Source organism: Electrona antarctica (assembly GCF_951216825.1).
Source record: "Electrona antarctica genome assembly, chromosome: 23".
Lineage (NCBI taxonomy): Eukaryota > Metazoa > Chordata > Actinopteri > Myctophiformes > Myctophidae > Electrona > Electrona antarctica.
This window is the reverse complement of record NC_136804.1, coordinates 30,983,808-31,002,148: the sequence shown is the minus strand read 5'-3', so window position 1 is coordinate 31,002,148 and position 18,341 is coordinate 30,983,808. Positions and strand designations below refer to the sequence as shown.

Genomic DNA, 18,341 nt, shown 5'->3' with positions numbered 1-18,341 from the left:
GTTCTTCCTCCTTCATGAAGCTCTTCCCTGTGTTGTTGTTGACGATGACACACAGGTGCTGTTGTGATGAATTATACGTATGTGTAACATACCCGTTTCTCACACACACACACACACACACACACACACACACACACACACACACACACACACACACACACACACACACACACACACACAATCATCGGTGGACTCCACAACTTAGATCTGTAGATTCATTCACACACATCCCCACTGATCTATAAATGACTGTAGTCTAGTTCTAGTAGCTCCACATCAGAGCATGGCTCTGCTCCACATGCTCTGTGTAGACTGAGCTATCCCATTGCCCGGGGGGACGGTTTTGGTCACGCCCTGATTGGCTAGTTGGTTGTTAGGCAACCGTTTTTCTTTCCTTTAAATAAAAAACCCACATCTGTTGATCATAATTTATGAATGAATGAATGTAGTATTTATTTAATTAGTCTGAAACTAGGAAGTGTAACCAAATGGACCCGTAAGATCTTCACCTGCAGAGTGTGTCCAATCAGCTGCACCTGTGTGGAGTTAATTTACATATTTGAATAAATTATCTGTTTTACAACCAATAGGAACACAATGATGAACTGTTATTATTATTAATATAGCACCGTTTCCCAAACTGTGGGCCGGGACCCATTTGGGGGCCGGGACCCATCTGGGTGCCGGGACCCATCTGGGGGCCGGGACCCATTTGAGGGTTGGGACCCATTTGGGGGTCGTGGAGCGATTTTTACTCACTATTTATTATTGCTATATTTTCTATATTTATATTGCTTTATTTTGCTAATTATTATTACTTTTTTGTTTCCTAATTGTTTTTAATTAATAATTGTTTCTAAAGTTTGTTGTTTTTGTTTTTAATTCAATTAAAAAACAAACACAACCATGAATTAGACAAACTTTTAAGAAGCAGTGAAAATAGCAGATCTACAAGCCCAAACGCAGTGTGAACTGATCAGTATTCAATCAATCAATCAATCAATCAATCAATCAATCAATCAATACAACCTAGACTCGAGCATCCATAATATCCTCAGACAGATGTAGTGTCTGCTGATGACCACTAGATGGCGCCTAAACAACAGTTTTCTAGTCTGTCACAGTTTGAGACATTCTTCAGTCTAGTAGCCAGGAAGAATTTACAACCAGCCCGAATTCTCTGTTGAGAAACAGCTGTGCGTAATTAACGTAATTACAAGAACCATATAGACGTGAATAAAATACAATATTATAATATAATCTATGAAGCCTTTATATTATATATAATATAATCTATGAAGCCTTTATATTATATATAATATAATCTATGAAGCCTTTATATTATATATAATATAATCTATGAAGCCTTTATATTATATATAATATATGGGAGAACGGGGTAAGATGAGCCAGCGTTTAAGTTGAACCACCCCCTTTATCTAGAAAACTAGAAACCTGTGTTGCCATGTGACCTTAAATCTAGTAAGCATCCATAATTGACACCTGGCTGTGAAGTTGGGAAGCACATGGGGAAAGTAGAAAACATTCTTTTACAAAATAAACTGTTTTTTGCCGGTCAAAGTAAAATTTCGACACATGTACCTAGGTCTAAAATGTAATATCATACACGTTGATGATTTGCCAATGGATAGAACCATTATTTAGCAATTAAATTGTCTGAAGTAGCTTATTCTAGTCATTGTTTTCTAAAATGGTGGCTATGGGTAAGATGAGCCAATGTCCGGGGGTAAATTGAGTCAATGGGAATCACTATTCATATTTTTGAGTGGTGCAAACCACTCCAACAACCAGCTTTGTCTGTATGTACCTGTGTACCTGTACGTGTGTGTACCTGTACGTGGGACCCCAAGAAATGAGCATGGTTACTATGGTCACTGACATTACGTCAGACCACAGCTGATCAGGCTATATAAGACCTTGCACCACTCAGTTCACACGGGTGTGATTTTTTTATTAAGTCTTTGCTACTCAAATTATACTGAATGACCTTTAATTTGCATGTACATACTCATTTAAGAGAAGTTTGCAATATTGTATTAACAATATTGCAAATATAAGGTTCTGAATAACAAACGTTATTTAATTGTCTTAATATTGTTTAAATAATAAATAAACAAATAAATAGGACTATTTGCAAAAGGAAAACTGTTATTATATTATTATTGATAAGTGAATACATTATCTGTTCAAGTTTAAGCTTTTAACATTAAAATATCATGTGGTTCGACTTGCCCCTCGACTTGGATCAACTTACCCCTTACCTGGGGCAAATTGAGCCACATGACCACTTTTTTTAAAAAGGTCATATTTTCATGGCCCTTTGTAATAGATGCTTACTCATCATTTCAATTGATAGAAGACATCCTGAAATATGGGTAGATCATTAGATTTTACTGCCATCTCATTCTGCCTTGCTTCCAGGACAATTTAAGCAAAAAGTGGTTCATCTTACCCCGTTCTCCCCTAATCTATGAAGCCTTTACATGGTTTATATTCAAAAAATCACACCCGTGTGAACTGAGTGGTGTAAGGTCTTATATAGACTGATCAGCTGTGGTCTGACGTAAACGTAATGTTACACCATCTTGTCCTCAACACGTCTCATATTTACCATCGACGATGAAAGGAGAAAGTAGGTCAAATGTCACCGAATATGACGTCAATGTGTGGCAACAAGCAACAGGCATTCTGATTGGCCAGTATGAGATGATGCATGATGATGTACGATGATAAGAGTGCCCCTCACTTCACACGGGTGTGATTTTCTACTTTTACTTTGGCAGGGCCGGATCTACCGTATGGGCCCTTGCCACCAGGGGCCCTTGGGGACCAGGGGCCCTTGGGCACCAGGGGCCCCTAAAAGAAAAGGTCCACAGAAGTGTTCCCTGTTTTATTGTTGGTGAGAAGGCAGCGCCCGGGAATAGGCCAATATAACGACATGAAACCGCCCCAAAACGGCCCAGTATCGCACAAAGATTTACGCGTGCATGTGAAGGGGGGCCCAGGGGCCCTCAGAGGTGTTAATCCGGCCCTGCACTTTGGCCTAGTAAAGAACATTAGTACTTTTATAAGTAAAGAACATTAGTACTTAAGTACTAACAGGCACGCAGTGGTTCTCAGAGGGTTAAACCTCATGTTTCTATATCAGTGGTTCTCACAGGGTTAAACCTCATGTTTCTATATCAGTGGTTCTCACAGGGTTAAACCTCATGTTTCTATATCAGTGGTTCTCACAGGGTTAAACCTCATGTTTCTATATCAGTGGTTCTCACAGGGTTAAACCTCATGTTTCTATATCAGTGGTTCTCACAGGGTTAAACCCTATGTTTCTATATCAGTGGTTCTTACAGGGTTAAACCCTATGTTTCTATATCAGTGGTTCTAACAGGGTTAAACCTTGTGTTTATATATCAGTGGTTCTCACAGGGTTAAACCCTATGTTTCTATATCAGTGGTTCTCACAGGGTTAAACCTCATGTTTCTATATCAGTGGTTCTCACAGGGTTAAACCTCATGTTTCTATATCAGTGGTTCTCACAGGGTTAAACCTCATGTTTATATATCAGTGGTTCTCACAGGGTTAAACCTCATGTTTCTATATCAGTGGTTCTCACAGGGTTAAACCTCATGTTTCTATATCAGTGGTTCTTACAGGGTTAAACCTCATGTTTCTATATCAGTGGTTCTCACAGGGTTAAACCTCATGTTTCTATATCAGTGGTTCTTACAGGGTTAAACCTCATGTTTCTATATCAGTGGTTCTTACAGGGTTAAACCCTATGTTTCTATATCAGTGGTTCTCACAGGGTTAAACCCTATGTTTCTATATCAGTGGTTCTTACAGGGTTAAACCCTATGTTTCTATATCAGTGGTTCTAACAGGGTTAAACCTTGTGTTTATATATCAGTGGTTCTCACAGGGTTAAACCCTATGTTTCTATATCAGTGGTTCTCACAGGGTTAAACCTCATGTTTCTATATCAGTGGTTCTTACAGGGTTAAACCCTATGTTTCTATATCAGTGGTTCTCACAGGGTTAAACCCTATGTTTCTATATCAGTGGTTCTCACAGGGTTAAACCTCATGTTTCTATATCAGTGGTTCTCACAGGGTTAAACCTCATGTTTCTATATCAGTGGTTCTTACAGGGTTAAACCTCATGTTTCTATATCAGTGGTTCTTACAGGGTTAAACCTCATGTTTCTATATCAGTGGTTCTCACAGGGTTAAACCTCATGTTTCTATATCAGTGGTTCTCACAGGGTTATACCTCATGTTTCTATATCAGTGGTTCTTACAGGGTTAAACCTCATGTTTCAATATCAGTGGTTCTTACAGGGTTAAACCTCATGTTTCTATATCAGTGGTTCTCACAGGGTTAAACCTCATGTTTCTATATCAGTGGTTCTCACAGGGTTAAACCGTTTCTATATCAGTGGTTCTTACAGGGTTAAACCTCATGTTTCTATATCAGTGGTTCTTACAGGGTTAAACCTCATGTTTCTATATCAGTGGTTCTCACAGGGTTAAACCTCATGTTTCTATATCAGTGGTTCTCACAGGGTTAAACCGCATGTTTCTATATCAGTGGTTCTCACAGGGTTAAACCCTATGTTTCTATATCAGTGGTTCTCACAGGGTTAAACCTCATGTTTCTATATCAGTGGTTCTCACAGGGTTAAACCTCATGTTTCTATATCAGTGGTTCTCAAACATTTTCATGTCAAGGACCCCCAAAAATATCTGTATTTGGCCGCAGACCCCCATCGGAAAATATGTTGTTCCAGGGACCTCCTAGAAGCAAAGATTTGAGTTAAAAACGTTCACTATGAATGAATATATATTCAAAGATTTGCGCCACTGTTTCTCGATTTTACAAAAATAGCAGATCTACAAGCTTGTAGCGCGACCCCGAGCTTGTAGATCTGCTATTTTTTAATAGCTAAAGTATAACATAATGCTTTAAAACACCAAAAGGGGTTCCCGTCCTGAATAGGTTAAGATTACTGCGTGCGTGCGTGCGTGCGTGCGTGCGTGCGGCATGCGTGCGTGCGTGCCACAGTGCGTGCGTGCGGCGTGCGTGCGTGCGTGCGTGCGTGCGTGCGTGCGTGCCACAGTGCGTGAAAGAAAAACATTTTGGAGGTAAATGTGTGCAGTTCACTTTCTGTACTGAGATCTCAGACAGTGTTTTTTGACAGTATTGTATTAACCCATTCTGGACGGGAACCCCTTTTGGTGTTTTAACTAAGCATTATGTTATACTTTAGCTATTGAAAAATAGCAGATCTACAAGCTCGTAGTGCGCCACAGAGTGCCACGCTACAAGCTTGTAGATCTGCTATTTTTGAAAAATCGTGAAAATGCGGCACAAATCTTTGAATATAATATTTAAGACTTTTTTTTTTATTTCGACGTCAGTTAAACACTTTGACTTCTTAACACGACTTCCCCCGAGTTAATTAATTGTAGAACAGCTTCCCTGCGAGTTGCCCGAGTTACGCTTTCATCGTTTAATCCACGTTTTTAATCCGTTTTTGACACCTGAAACATTTTCTAAACATGAATTTAAGCACATGCTATATTTATATATATATATATATATATATATATATATATATATATATATATATATATATATATATATATATCACATGCTATATTTGTGTGATTGCGTCTCATTTTACTTCAGTCATGCTAGTGTTAAAGGACCACTTCACCACTTTTCAACTTCTCTTCCTATAATTGGTCCTAACTAATGTACATGATAAAATACCACCATTTTTTCCTACTCAGTCTGCGTCTCATAGGAAGGCTGTGGGCAGTTCAGAAACCCGTCCACCAGTGACATCATCGATGGTGAATCCAAGCTAATAGAAACGGCAGGCTTTCTTTTCCTGAAAATGGATGAGAACTATGAAGGAGTTATTAGAGGGAGCTGGAGGAAAGGGATGGTCAATACATACCGTATTGTTGTACCGTTAGCAAAATTACCATGGCAACCAAAGGATGCAATTCATATACTTCTCTGTGCACAACACTGTTGTGCAATGAAGTATAAATGTATCCTAGGGTGCATCTCACTAGTCAACACACAATGAAGTATAAATGTCTCCTAGGGTGCATCTCACTAGCCAACACACAATGAAGTATAAATGTCTCCTAGGGTGCATCTCACTAGTCAACACACAATGAAGTATAAATGTCTCCTAGGGTGCATCTCACTAGTCAACACACAATGAAGTATAAATGTCTCCTAGGGTGCATCTCACTAGTCAACACACAATGAAGTATAAATGTCTCCTAGGGTGCATCTCACTAGTCAACACACAATGAAGTATAAATGTCTCCTAGGGTGCATCTCACTAGTCAACACACAATGAAGTATAAATGTCTCCTAGGGTGCATCTCACTAGTCAACACACAATGAAGTATAAATGTCTCCTAGGGTGCATCTCACTAGCCAACACACAATGCAGTATAAATGTCTCCTAGGGTGCATCTCACTAGTCAACACACAATGAAGTATAAATGTCTCCTAGGGTGCATCTCACTAGTCAACACACAATGAAGTATAAATGTCTCCTAGGGTGCATCTCACTAGTCAACACACAATGAAGTATAAATGTCTCCTAGGCCTCACTAGTCAACACACAATGAAGTATAAATGTCTCCTAGGGTGCATCTCACTAGTCAACACACAATGAAGTATAAATGTCTCCTAGGCCTCCCTAGCCAACACACAATGAAGTATAAATGTCTCCTAGGGTGCATCTCACTAGTCAACACACAATGAAGTATAAATGTCTCCTAGGGTGCATCTCACTAGTCAACACACAATGAAGTATAAATGTCTCCTAGGCCTCATTAGCCAACACACAATGAAGTATAAATATCTCCTAGGGTGCATCTCACTAGCCAACACACAATGAAGTATAAATGTATCCTAGGGTGCATCTCACTAGTCAACACACAATGAAGTATAAATGTCTCCTAGGCCTCAATAGTCAACACACAATGAAGTATAAATGTCTCCTAGGCCTCACTAGTCAACACACAATGAAGTATAAATGTCTCCTAGGGTGCATCTCACTAGTCAACACACAATGAAGTATAAATGTCTCCTAGGGTGCATCTCACTAGTCAACACACAATGAAGTATAAATGTCTCCTAGGGTGCATCTCACTAGTCAACACACAATGAAGTATAAATGTCTCCTAGGCCTCACTAGTCAACACACAATGAAGTATAAATGTCTCCTAGGGTGCATCTCACTAGTCAACACACAATGAAGTATAAATGTCTCCTAGGCCTCCCTAGCCAACACACAATGAAGTATAAATGTCTCCTAGGGTGCATCTCACTAGTCAACACACAATGAAGTATAAATGTCTCCTAGGGTGCATCTCACTAGCCAACACACAATGAAGTATAAATGTCTCCTAGGGTGCATCTCACTAGTCAACACACAATGAAGTATAAATGTCTCCTAGGCCTCATTAGCCAACACACAATGAAGTATAAATATCTCCTAGGGTGCATCTCACTAGCCAACACACAATGAAGTATAAATGTCTCCTAGGGTGCATCTCACTAGTCAACACACAATGAAGTATAAATGTCTCCTAGGCCTCAATAGTCAACACACAATGAAGTATAAATGTCTCCTAGGCCTCACTAGTCAACACACAATGAAGTATAAATGTCTCCTAGGGTGCATCTCACTAGTCAACACACAATGAAGTATAAATGTCTCCTAGGGTGCATCTCACTAGCCAACACACAATGAAGTATAAATGTCTCCTAGGGTGCATCTCACTAGTCAACACACAATGAAGTATAAATGTCTCCTAGGGTGCATCTCACTAGTCAACACACAATGAAGTATAAATGTCTCCTAGGGTGCATCTCACTAGTCAACACACAATGAAGTATAAATGTCTCCTAGGCCTCACTAGTCAACACACAATGAAGTATAAATGTCTCCTAGGGTGCATCTCACTAGTCAACACACAATGAAGTATAAATGTCTCCTAGGCCTCACTAGCCAACACACAATGAAGTATAAATGTCTCCTAGGGTGCATCTCACTAGTCAACACACAATGAAGTATAAATGTCTCCTAGGGTGCATCTCACTAGCCAACACACAATGAAGTATAAATGTCTCCTAGGGTGCATCTCACTAGTCAACACACAATGAAGTATAAATGTCTCCTAGGGTGCATCTCACTAGTCAACACACAATGAAGTATAAATGTCTCCTAGGGTGCATCTCACTAGTCAACACACAATGAAGTATAAATGTCTCCTAGGGTGCATCTCACTAGTCAACACACAATGAAGTATAAATGTGTCCTAGGCCTCACTAGTCAACACACAATGAAGTATAAATGTCTCCTAGGGTGCATCTCACTAGCCAACACACAATGAAGTATAAATGTCTCCTAGGGTGCATCTCACTAGCCAACACACAATGAAGTATAAATGTCTCCTAGGCCTCACTAGCCAACACACAATGAAGTATAAATGTCTCCTAGGGTGCATCTCACTAGTCAACACACAAGAGGAGGTTGACTGAACTGAAACCAGCGCTCCCCAAAACAACAGGTTTGGAGATCTGTTGGGACTTGATTACATTAAACAGTCACCCGTGCGACCAGTCTCAATGTTTGTAAACAAATAATTGGTCTATAGACCTCTTAGGACTCACCTCACCCCTGCTCATGATGCTAGGGTGGCCTGGGTGGGATGGCTCAGCGTAGAGGACAGAGTACAGCAACTTGAAAAGGGTCTGGACTACAGATACACATTACAACACAGATAATGTACATCACACTACTGGGTCTGGACTACAGTAGCCGCAATGTGCAACTCTCGATTTTTTTATAATGGGATGAATCTAGAGTTGCAATACCCTCCATTGACTCCCCACTCATCCATTTGCGTTCACGATCTGCTTGTCTTAAACTACGTTAAACTCACCAACATTGCAGCTGTAGTCCAAGCTTGAATTATCCTCTTTCAATCTGCCGAGCTTGTTTTTCATAAAAATCCCCCGTAGACATGTTATGAGCTACTTTCTGTCAAGAAGAAGAAATGTTGAGTTTGGAAGCGCTCGTTTTTATTAAGGGGTCGCGCTGCTGCCTCCTGCATTATGTGCAAATGCGAAACAGATGCATGCAGGGCCGTTCAGTGACTTACGACGAGCGCTTCCAAACTCCAGCACTTAGAAAAAGAATCACTTGCACAGAATTTCTTGACAGAAAGTAGCTCAAAACATGTCTACGGGGGAATTTTATGAAAAACAAGCTCGGCAGATTGAAAGAGGATAATTCAAGCTTGGACTACAGCTGCAATGTTGGTGAGTTTAACGTTGTTTAAGACAAGCAGATTGCAAACGCAAATGGATGAGTGTGGAGTCAATGGAGGGTATTGCAACTCTAGATTCATCCCATTATAAAAAAATCTAGAGTTGCAAATTGCGGCTAGGACTACAGATACACATTACAACAGAGATACCCACTACTACAATGGGTAACGCATTAGAGATCTATAAGGGTCCAATTGGTTACCATCTCTCCATCATTTAGCTGCATGGGGACCACCTGGAACCCCCTCAAGGACCACTGGTTGAAAACCAGTGCCTTACAGAGGAGAGGAAACCTGAGACCAAACAATGAATCAAGCTGTTCTTCCTCCTTCATGAAGCTCTTCCCTGTGTTGTTGTTGACGATGACACACAGGTGCTGTTGTGATGAATTATACGTATGTGTAACATACCCGTTTCTCACACACACACACACACACACACACACACACACACACACACACACACACACACACACACACACACACACACACACACACACACACACACACACACACACACACACACAATCATCGGTGGACTCCACAACTTAGATCTGTAGATTCATTCACACACATCCCCACTGATCTATAAATGACTGTAGTCTAGTTCTAGTAGCTCCACATCAGAGCATGGCTCTGCTCCACATGCTCTGTGTAGACTGAGCTATCCCATTGCCCGGGGGGACGGTTTTGGTCACGCCCTGATTGGCTAGTTGGTTGTTAGGCAACCGTTTTTCTTTCCTTTAAATAAAAAACCCACATCTGTTGATCATAATTTATGAATGAATGAATGTAGTATTTATTTAATTAGTCTGAAACTAGGAAGTGTAACCAAATGGACCCGTAAGATCTTCACCTGCAGAGTGTGTCCAATCAGCTGCACCTGTGTGGAGTTAATTTACATATTTGAATAAATTATCTGTTTTACAACCAATAGGAACACAATGATGAACTGTTATTATTATTAATATAGCACCGTTTCCCAAACTGTGGGCCGGGACCCATTTGGGGGCCGGGACCCATCTGGGTGCCGGGACCCATCTGGGGGCCGGGACCCATTTGAGGGTTGGGACCCATTTGGGGGTCGTGGAGCGATTTTTACTCACTATTTATTATTGCTATATTTTCTATATTTATATTGCTTTATTTTGCTAATTATTATTACTTTTTTGTTTCCTAATTGTTTTTAATTAATAATTGTTTCTAAAGTTTGTTGTTTTTGTTTTTAATTCAATTAAAAAACAAACACAACCATGAATTAGACAAACTTTTAAGAAGCAGTGAAAATAGCAGATCTACAAGCCCAAACGCAGTGTGAACTGATCAGTATTCAATCAATCAATCAATCAATCAATCAATCAATCAATCAATCAATACAACCTAGACTCGAGCATCCATAATATCCTCAGACAGATGTAGTGTCTGCTGATGACCACTAGATGGCGCCTAAACAACAGTTTTCTAGTCTGTCACAGTTTGAGACATTCTTCAGTCTAGTAGCCAGGAAGAATTTACAACCAGCCCGAATTCTCTGTTGAGAAACAGCTGTGCGTAATTAACGTAATTACAAGAACCATATAGACGTGAATAAAATACAATATTATAATATAATCTATGAAGCCTTTATATTATATATAATATAATCTATGAAGCCTTTATATTATATATAATATAATCTATGAAGCCTTTATATTATATATAATATAATCTATGAAGCCTTTATATTATATATAATATATGGGAGAACGGGGTAAGATGAGCCAGCGTTTAAGTTGAACCACCCCCTTTATCTAGAAAACTAGAAACCTGTGTTGCCATGTGACCTTAAATCTAGTAAGCATCCATAATTGACACCTGGCTGTGAAGTTGGGAAGCACATGGGGAAAGTAGAAAACATTCTTTTACAAAATAAACTGTTTTTTGCCGGTCAAAGTAAAATTTCGACACATGTACCTAGGTCTAAAATGTAATATCATACACGTTGATGATTTGCCAATGGATAGAACCATTATTTAGCAATTAAATTGTCTGAAGTAGCTTATTCTAGTCATTGTTTTCTAAAATGGTGGCTATGGGTAAGATGAGCCAATGTCCGGGGGTAAATTGAGTCAATGGGAATCACTATTCATATTTTTGAGTGGTGCAAACCACTCCAACAACCAGCTTTGTCTGTATGTACCTGTGTACCTGTACGTGTGTGTACCTGTACGTGGGACCCCAAGAAATGAGCATGGTTACTATGGTCACTGACATTACGTCAGACCACAGCTGATCAGGCTATATAAGACCTTGCACCACTCAGTTCACACGGGTGTGATTTTTTTATTAAGTCTTTGCTACTCAAATTATACTGAATGACCTTTAATTTGCATGTACATACTCATTTAAGAGAAGTTTGCAATATTGTATTAACAATATTGCAAATATAAGGTTCTGAATAACAAACGTTATTTAATTGTCTTAATATTGTTTAAATAATAAATAAACAAATAAATAGGACTATTTGCAAAAGGAAAACTGTTATTATATTATTATTGATAAGTGAATACATTATCTGTTCAAGTTTAAGCTTTTAACATTAAAATATCATGTGGTTCGACTTGCCCCTCGACTTGGATCAACTTACCCCTTACCTGGGGCAAATTGAGCCACATGACCACTTTTTTTAAAAAGGTCATATTTTCATGGCCCTTTGTAATAGATGCTTACTCATCATTTCAATTGATAGAAGACATCCTGAAATATGGGTAGATCATTAGATTTTACTGCCATCTCATTCTGCCTTGCTTCCAGGACAATTTAAGCAAAAAGTGGTTCATCTTACCCCGTTCTCCCCTAATCTATGAAGCCTTTACATGGTTTATATTAAAAAAATCACACCCGTGTGAACTGAGTGGTGTAAGGTCTTATATAGACTGATCAGCTGTGGTCTGACGTAAACGTAATGTTACACCATCTTGTCCTCAACACGTCTCATATTTACCATCGACGATGAAAGGAGAAAGTAGGTCAAATGTCACCGAATATGACGTCAATGTGTGGCAACAAGCAACAGGCATTCTGATTGGCCAGTATGAGATGATGCATGATGATGTACGATGATAAGAGCGCCCCTCACTTCACACGGGTGTGATTTTCTACTTTTACTTTGGCAGGGCCGGATCTACCGTATGGGCCCTTGCCACCAGGGGCCCTTGGGGACCAGGGGCCCTTGGGCACCAGGGGCCCCTAAAAGAAAAGGTCCACAGAAGTGTTCCCTGTTTTATTGTTGGTGAGAAGGCAGCGCCCGGGAATAGGCCAATATAACGACATGAAACCGCCCCAAAACGGCCCAGTATCGCACAAAGATTTACGCGTGCATGTGAAGGGGGGCCCAGGGGCCCTCAGAGGTGTTAATCCGGCCCTGCACTTTGGCCTAGTAAAGAACATTAGTACTTTTATAAGTAAAGAACATTAGTACTTAAGTACTAACAGGCACGCAGTGGTTCTCAGAGGGTTAAACCTCATGTTTCTATATCAGTGGTTCTCACAGGGTTAAACCTCATGTTTCTATATCAGTGGTTCTCACAGGGTTAAACCTCATGTTTCTATATCAGTGGTTCTCACAGGGTTAAACCTCATGTTTCTATATCAGTGGTTCTCACAGGGTTAAACCTCATGTTTCTATATCAGTGGTTCTCACAGGGTTAAACCCTATGTTTCTATATCAGTGGTTCTTACAGGGTTAAACCCTATGTTTCTATATCAGTGGTTCTAACAGGGTTAAACCTTGTGTTTATATATCAGTGGTTCTCACAGGGTTAAACCCTATGTTTCTATATCAGTGGTTCTCACAGGGTTAAACCTCATGTTTCTATATCAGTGGTTCTCACAGGGTTAAACCTCATGTTTCTATATCAGTGGTTCTCACAGGGTTAAACCTCATGTTTATATATCAGTGGTTCTCACAGGGTTAAACCTCATGTTTCTATATCAGTGGTTCTCACAGGGTTAAACCTCATGTTTCTATATCAGTGGTTCTTACAGGGTTAAACCTCATGTTTCTATATCAGTGGTTCTCACAGGGTTAAACCTCATGTTTCTATATCAGTGGTTCTTACAGGGTTAAACCTCATGTTTCTATATCAGTGGTTCTTACAGGGTTAAACCCTATGTTTCTATATCAGTGGTTCTCACAGGGTTAAACCCTATGTTTCTATATCAGTGGTTCTTACAGGGTTAAACCCTATGTTTCTATATCAGTGGTTCTAACAGGGTTAAACCTTGTGTTTATATATCAGTGGTTCTCACAGGGTTAAACCCTATGTTTCTATATCAGTGGTTCTCACAGGGTTAAACCTCATGTTTCTATATCAGTGGTTCTCACAGGGTTAAACCTCATGTTTCTATATCAGTGGTTCTCACAGGGTTAAACCTCATGTTTCTATATCAGTGGTTCTCACAGGGTTAAACCTCATGTTTCTATATCAGTGGTTCTCACAGGGTTAAACCTCATGTTTCTATATCAGTGGTTCTCACAGGGTTAAACCCTATGTTTCTATATCAGTGGTTCTTACAGGGTTAAACCCTATGTTTCTATATCAGTGGTTCTAACAGGGTTAAACCTTGTGTTTATATATCAGTGGTTCTCACAGGGTTAAACCCTATGTTTCTATATCAGTGGTTCTCACAGGGTTAAACCTCATGTTTCTATATCAGTGGTTCTCACAGGGTTAAACCTCATGTTTCTATATCAGTGGTTCTCACAGGGTTAAACCTCATGTTTATATATCAGTGGTTCTCACAGGGTTAAACCTCATGTTTCTATATCAGTGGTTCTCACAGGGTTAAACCTCATGTTTCTATATCAGTGGTTCTTACAGGGTTAAACCTCATGTTTCTATATCAGTGGTTCTCACAGGGTTAAACCTCATGTTTCTATATCAGTGGTTCTTACAGGGTTAAACCTCATGTTTCTATATCAGTGGTTCTTACAGGGTTAAACCCTATGTTTCTATATCAGTGGTTCTCACAGGGTTAAACCCTATGTTTCTATATCAGTGGTTCTTACAGGGTTAAACCCTATGTTTCTATATCAGTGGTTCTAACAGGGTTAAACCTTGTGTTTATATATCAGTGGTTCTCACAGGGTTAAACCCTATGTTTCTATATCAGTGGTTCTCACAGGGTTAAACCTCATGTTTCTATATCAGTGGTTCTTACAGGGTTAAACCCTATGTTTCTATATCAGTGGTTCTCACAGGGTTAAACCCTATGTTTCTATATCAGTGGTTCTCACAGGGTTAAACCTCATGTTTCTATATCAGTGGTTCTCACAGGGTTAAACCTCATGTTTCTATATCAGTGGTTCTTACAGGGTTAAACCTCATGTTTCTATATCAGTGGTTCTTACAGGGTTAAACCTCATGTTTCTATATCAGTGGTTCTCACAGGGTTAAACCTCATGTTTCTATATCAGTGGTTCTCACAGGGTTATACCTCATGTTTCTATATCAGTGGTTCTTACAGGGTTAAACCTCATGTTTCAATATCAGTGGTTCTTACAGGGTTAAACCTCATGTTTCTATATCAGTGGTTCTCACAGGGTTAAACCTCATGTTTCTATATCAGTGGTTCTCACAGGGTTAAACCGTTTCTATATCAGTGGTTCTTACAGGGTTAAACCTCATGTTTCTATATCAGTGGTTCTTACAGGGTTAAACCTCATGTTTCTATTACAGGGTTAAACCTCATGTTTCTATATCAGTGGTTCTCACAGGGTTAAACCTCATGTTTCTATATCAGTGGTTCTCACAGGGTTAAACCGCATGTTTCTATATCAGTGGTTCTCACAGGATTAAACCCTATGTTTCTATATCAGTGGTTCTCACAGGGTTAAACCTCATGTTTCTATATCAGTGGTTCTCACAGGGTTAAACCTCATGTTTCTATATCAGTGGTTCTCAAACATTTTCATGTCAAGGACCCCCAAAAATATCTGTATTTGGCCGCAGACCCCCATCGGAAAATATGTTGTTCCAGGGACCTCCTAGAAGCAAAGATTTGAGTTAAAAACGTTCACTATGAATGAATATATATTCAAAGATTTGCGCCACTGTTTCTCGATTTTACAAAAATAGCAGATCTACAAGCTTGTAGCGCGACCCCGAGCTTGTAGATCTGCTATTTTTGAATAGCTAAAGTATAACATAATGCTTTAAAACACCAAAAGGATTACTGCGTGCGTGCGTGCGTGCGGCATGCGTGCGTGCGTGCCACAGTGCGTGCGTGCGGTGTGTGTGCGTGTGTGTGTGCGTGCGTGCGTGCCACAGTGCGTGAAAGAAAAACATTTTGGAGGTAAATGTGTGCAGTTCACTTTCTGTACTGAGATCTCAGACAGTGTTTTTTGACAGTATTGTATTAACCCATTCTGGACGGGAACCCCTTTTGGTGTTTTAACTAAGCATTATGTTATACTTTAGCTATTGAAAAATAGCAGATCTACAAGCTCGTAGTGCGCCACAGAGTGCCACGCTACAAGCTTGTAGATCTGCTATTTTTGAAAAATCGTGAAAATGCGGCACAAATCTTTGAATATAATATTTAAGACTTTTTTTTATTTCGACGTCAGTTAAACACTTTGACTTCTTAACACGACTTCCCCCGAGTTAATTAATTGTAGAACAGCTTCCCTGCGAGTTGCCCGAGTTACGCTTTCATCGTTTAATCCACGTTTTTAATCCGTTTTTGACACCTGAAACATTTTCTAAACATGAATTTAAGCACATGCTATATTTATATATATATATATATAATATATATATATATATATATATATATCACATGCTATATTTGTGTGATTGTGTCTCATTTTACTTCAGTCATGCTAGTGTTAAAGGACCACTTCACCACTTTTCAACTTCTCTTCCTATAATTGGTCCTAACTAATGTACATGATAAAATACCACAATTTTTTCCTACTCAGTCTGTGTCTCATAGGAAGGCTGTGGGCAGTTCAGAAACCCGTCCACCAGTGACATCATCGATGGTGAATCCAAGCTAATAGAAACGGCAGGCTTTCTTTTCCTGAAAAGTTGCAATGCAAAAGTTGAAGCCATCGGTCTCACGATAATAATAATGTAAATATATTTTAAAACAAATCTTGTTTAAAAAAAAAATCTGCCTAATGATGATGTCACTGGTGGACGGGTGTCCGAACTGCCCAAAGCCCTCCTATGAGACACAGACTGAGTAGGAAAAAATGGTGGTGTTTTATCATGAACATTAGTGAGGACCAATTTTATGAAGAGATGTTGAAAAGTGGTGAAGTGGTCTTTTAAGTCATACGGGCAATCCACCGGACAGAATGGGATCCGAGACGCGTTTTGATGACGTCATCGCGTCGCGCCGGCGTCGTGCAAAGGCTTATGGGAAATTGAGTCCCTATTGTTTACAATGTGGCGAATCTGCCGGAGGAACAAGCCGCGCGCTGCCCGGTCTGTTGTCGTTATACCGCCGCTGTGGAATACTTTATCACAGATTACACCGTTTTAAAGTGGATTTACATGATAAGGTTTTAATTAAAGCATTTTGTGCACAATGTAAACACAACAAGCACTGGTTACATGTTATTGAAGATATGAGTAAATAATAAACATGAAAGGTTCAACATAACAGTGAAATTACATTTTATAGTTAAAATACAATGATTTACAAAACCCCTTAATTTGAGTAAATGTTCAATTTGTCCATTATCAATAAAACTATATCCATGTTTAAATGTTCTCTCATCCATTATGAATAAAACTACAATATCCATGTTTAAATGTTCTCTCATCCATTATCAATAAAACTACAATATCCATGTTTAAATGTTCTCTCATCCATTATGAATAAAACTACAATATCCATGTTTAAATGTTCTCTCATCCATTATGAATAAAACTACAATATCCATGTTTAAATGTTCTCTACATCCTGACAGAAACTTGGAATTGAGTTACATTTACTTTGACTCGGTTTTAATAATAATAATAATGGATTTTATTTATAACGCACGTTACATTCGTTAGAATCTCAAAGTGCTACAGTGAGCAAATGCAAAAGAATACAAATAAAAACATAAGAAGCATTAAAACCATCTAAGAAAAGGGAACACATCAATTTAAAACAAAAAGGGCAAGTTATAAAAACGCTTTGTTAAAAAGGAAAGTCTTAAGTCCTCTCTTAAATGAGTCAACCCTCTGTGGGGCTCTCATTGGGCAGGGAGGGGGTTCCACAGTTCAACCCTCTGTGGGGCTCCATTGGGCGGGGAGGGGGTTCCACAGTTCAACCCTCTGTGAGGCTCTCATTGGGCGGGGAGAGGGTTCCACAGTTCAACCCTCTGTGGGGCTCTCATTGGGCGGGGAGGGGGTTCCACAGTTCAACCCTCTGTGAGGCTCTCATTGGGCGGGGAGGGGGTTCCACAGTTCAACCCTCTGTGGGGCTCTCATTGGGCGGGGAGGGGGTTCCACAGTTCAACCCTCTGTGAGGCTCTCATTGGGCAGGGAGGGGGTTCCACAGTTCAACCCTCTGTGAGGCTCTCATTGGGCAGGGAGGGGGTTCCACAGTTCAACCCTCTGTGGGGCTCTCAGGCAGGGAGCCAGTGGAGTGATGAGCGGTTATGGCATTGTGAGATTGTAGATCTGCATTTTTCACAATATTTGCCTCTTTCTTTGAGGTCTTTAAAAGCTGGTTGGGAACCACTGTGCTACTTTTACATGTCAACGACCCCAGATGACCCTAACAGTGACCCCAAATGACCTTAACAGTGACCCAAATAACCCTAACAGTGACCCCAAATAACCCTAACAGTGACCCCAAATGACCCTAACGGTGACCCCAGGTGACCCCCCTCTGTAAGCACCCCCCCCCCCCCCCAACACACCTGTTCCTGATTATTACATTATAATATAACACACTGTCTGTCTGTC

At 39.8% G+C, this 18,341-nt stretch overlaps 2 long non-coding RNA genes across 2 annotated transcripts in view; both read right to left on the bottom strand.

The window, feature by feature from the left end:
- LOC306916580 overlaps positions 1 to 5,281 on the bottom strand; it is a 144,595-nt gene extending 139,314 nt beyond the window's left edge. Inside the window, exon 1 of the long non-coding RNA XR_013789000.1 lies at positions 5,243 to 5,281. This is a non-coding gene — a long non-coding RNA (uncharacterized lncRNA). The remainder of the gene's footprint in view (positions 1 to 5,242) is intronic.
- Positions 5,282 to 16,981: 11,700 nt separating this feature from the next.
- Positions 16,982 to 18,252, bottom strand: LOC306916159. The gene is made up of 2 exons (XR_013788944.1): positions 18,215 to 18,252; positions 16,982 to 18,171 (listed from the first exon to the last, which is right to left on the bottom strand). It is a non-coding gene; the product is annotated as an uncharacterized lncRNA (long non-coding RNA).
- Positions 18,253 to 18,341: the final 89 nt, after the last annotated feature.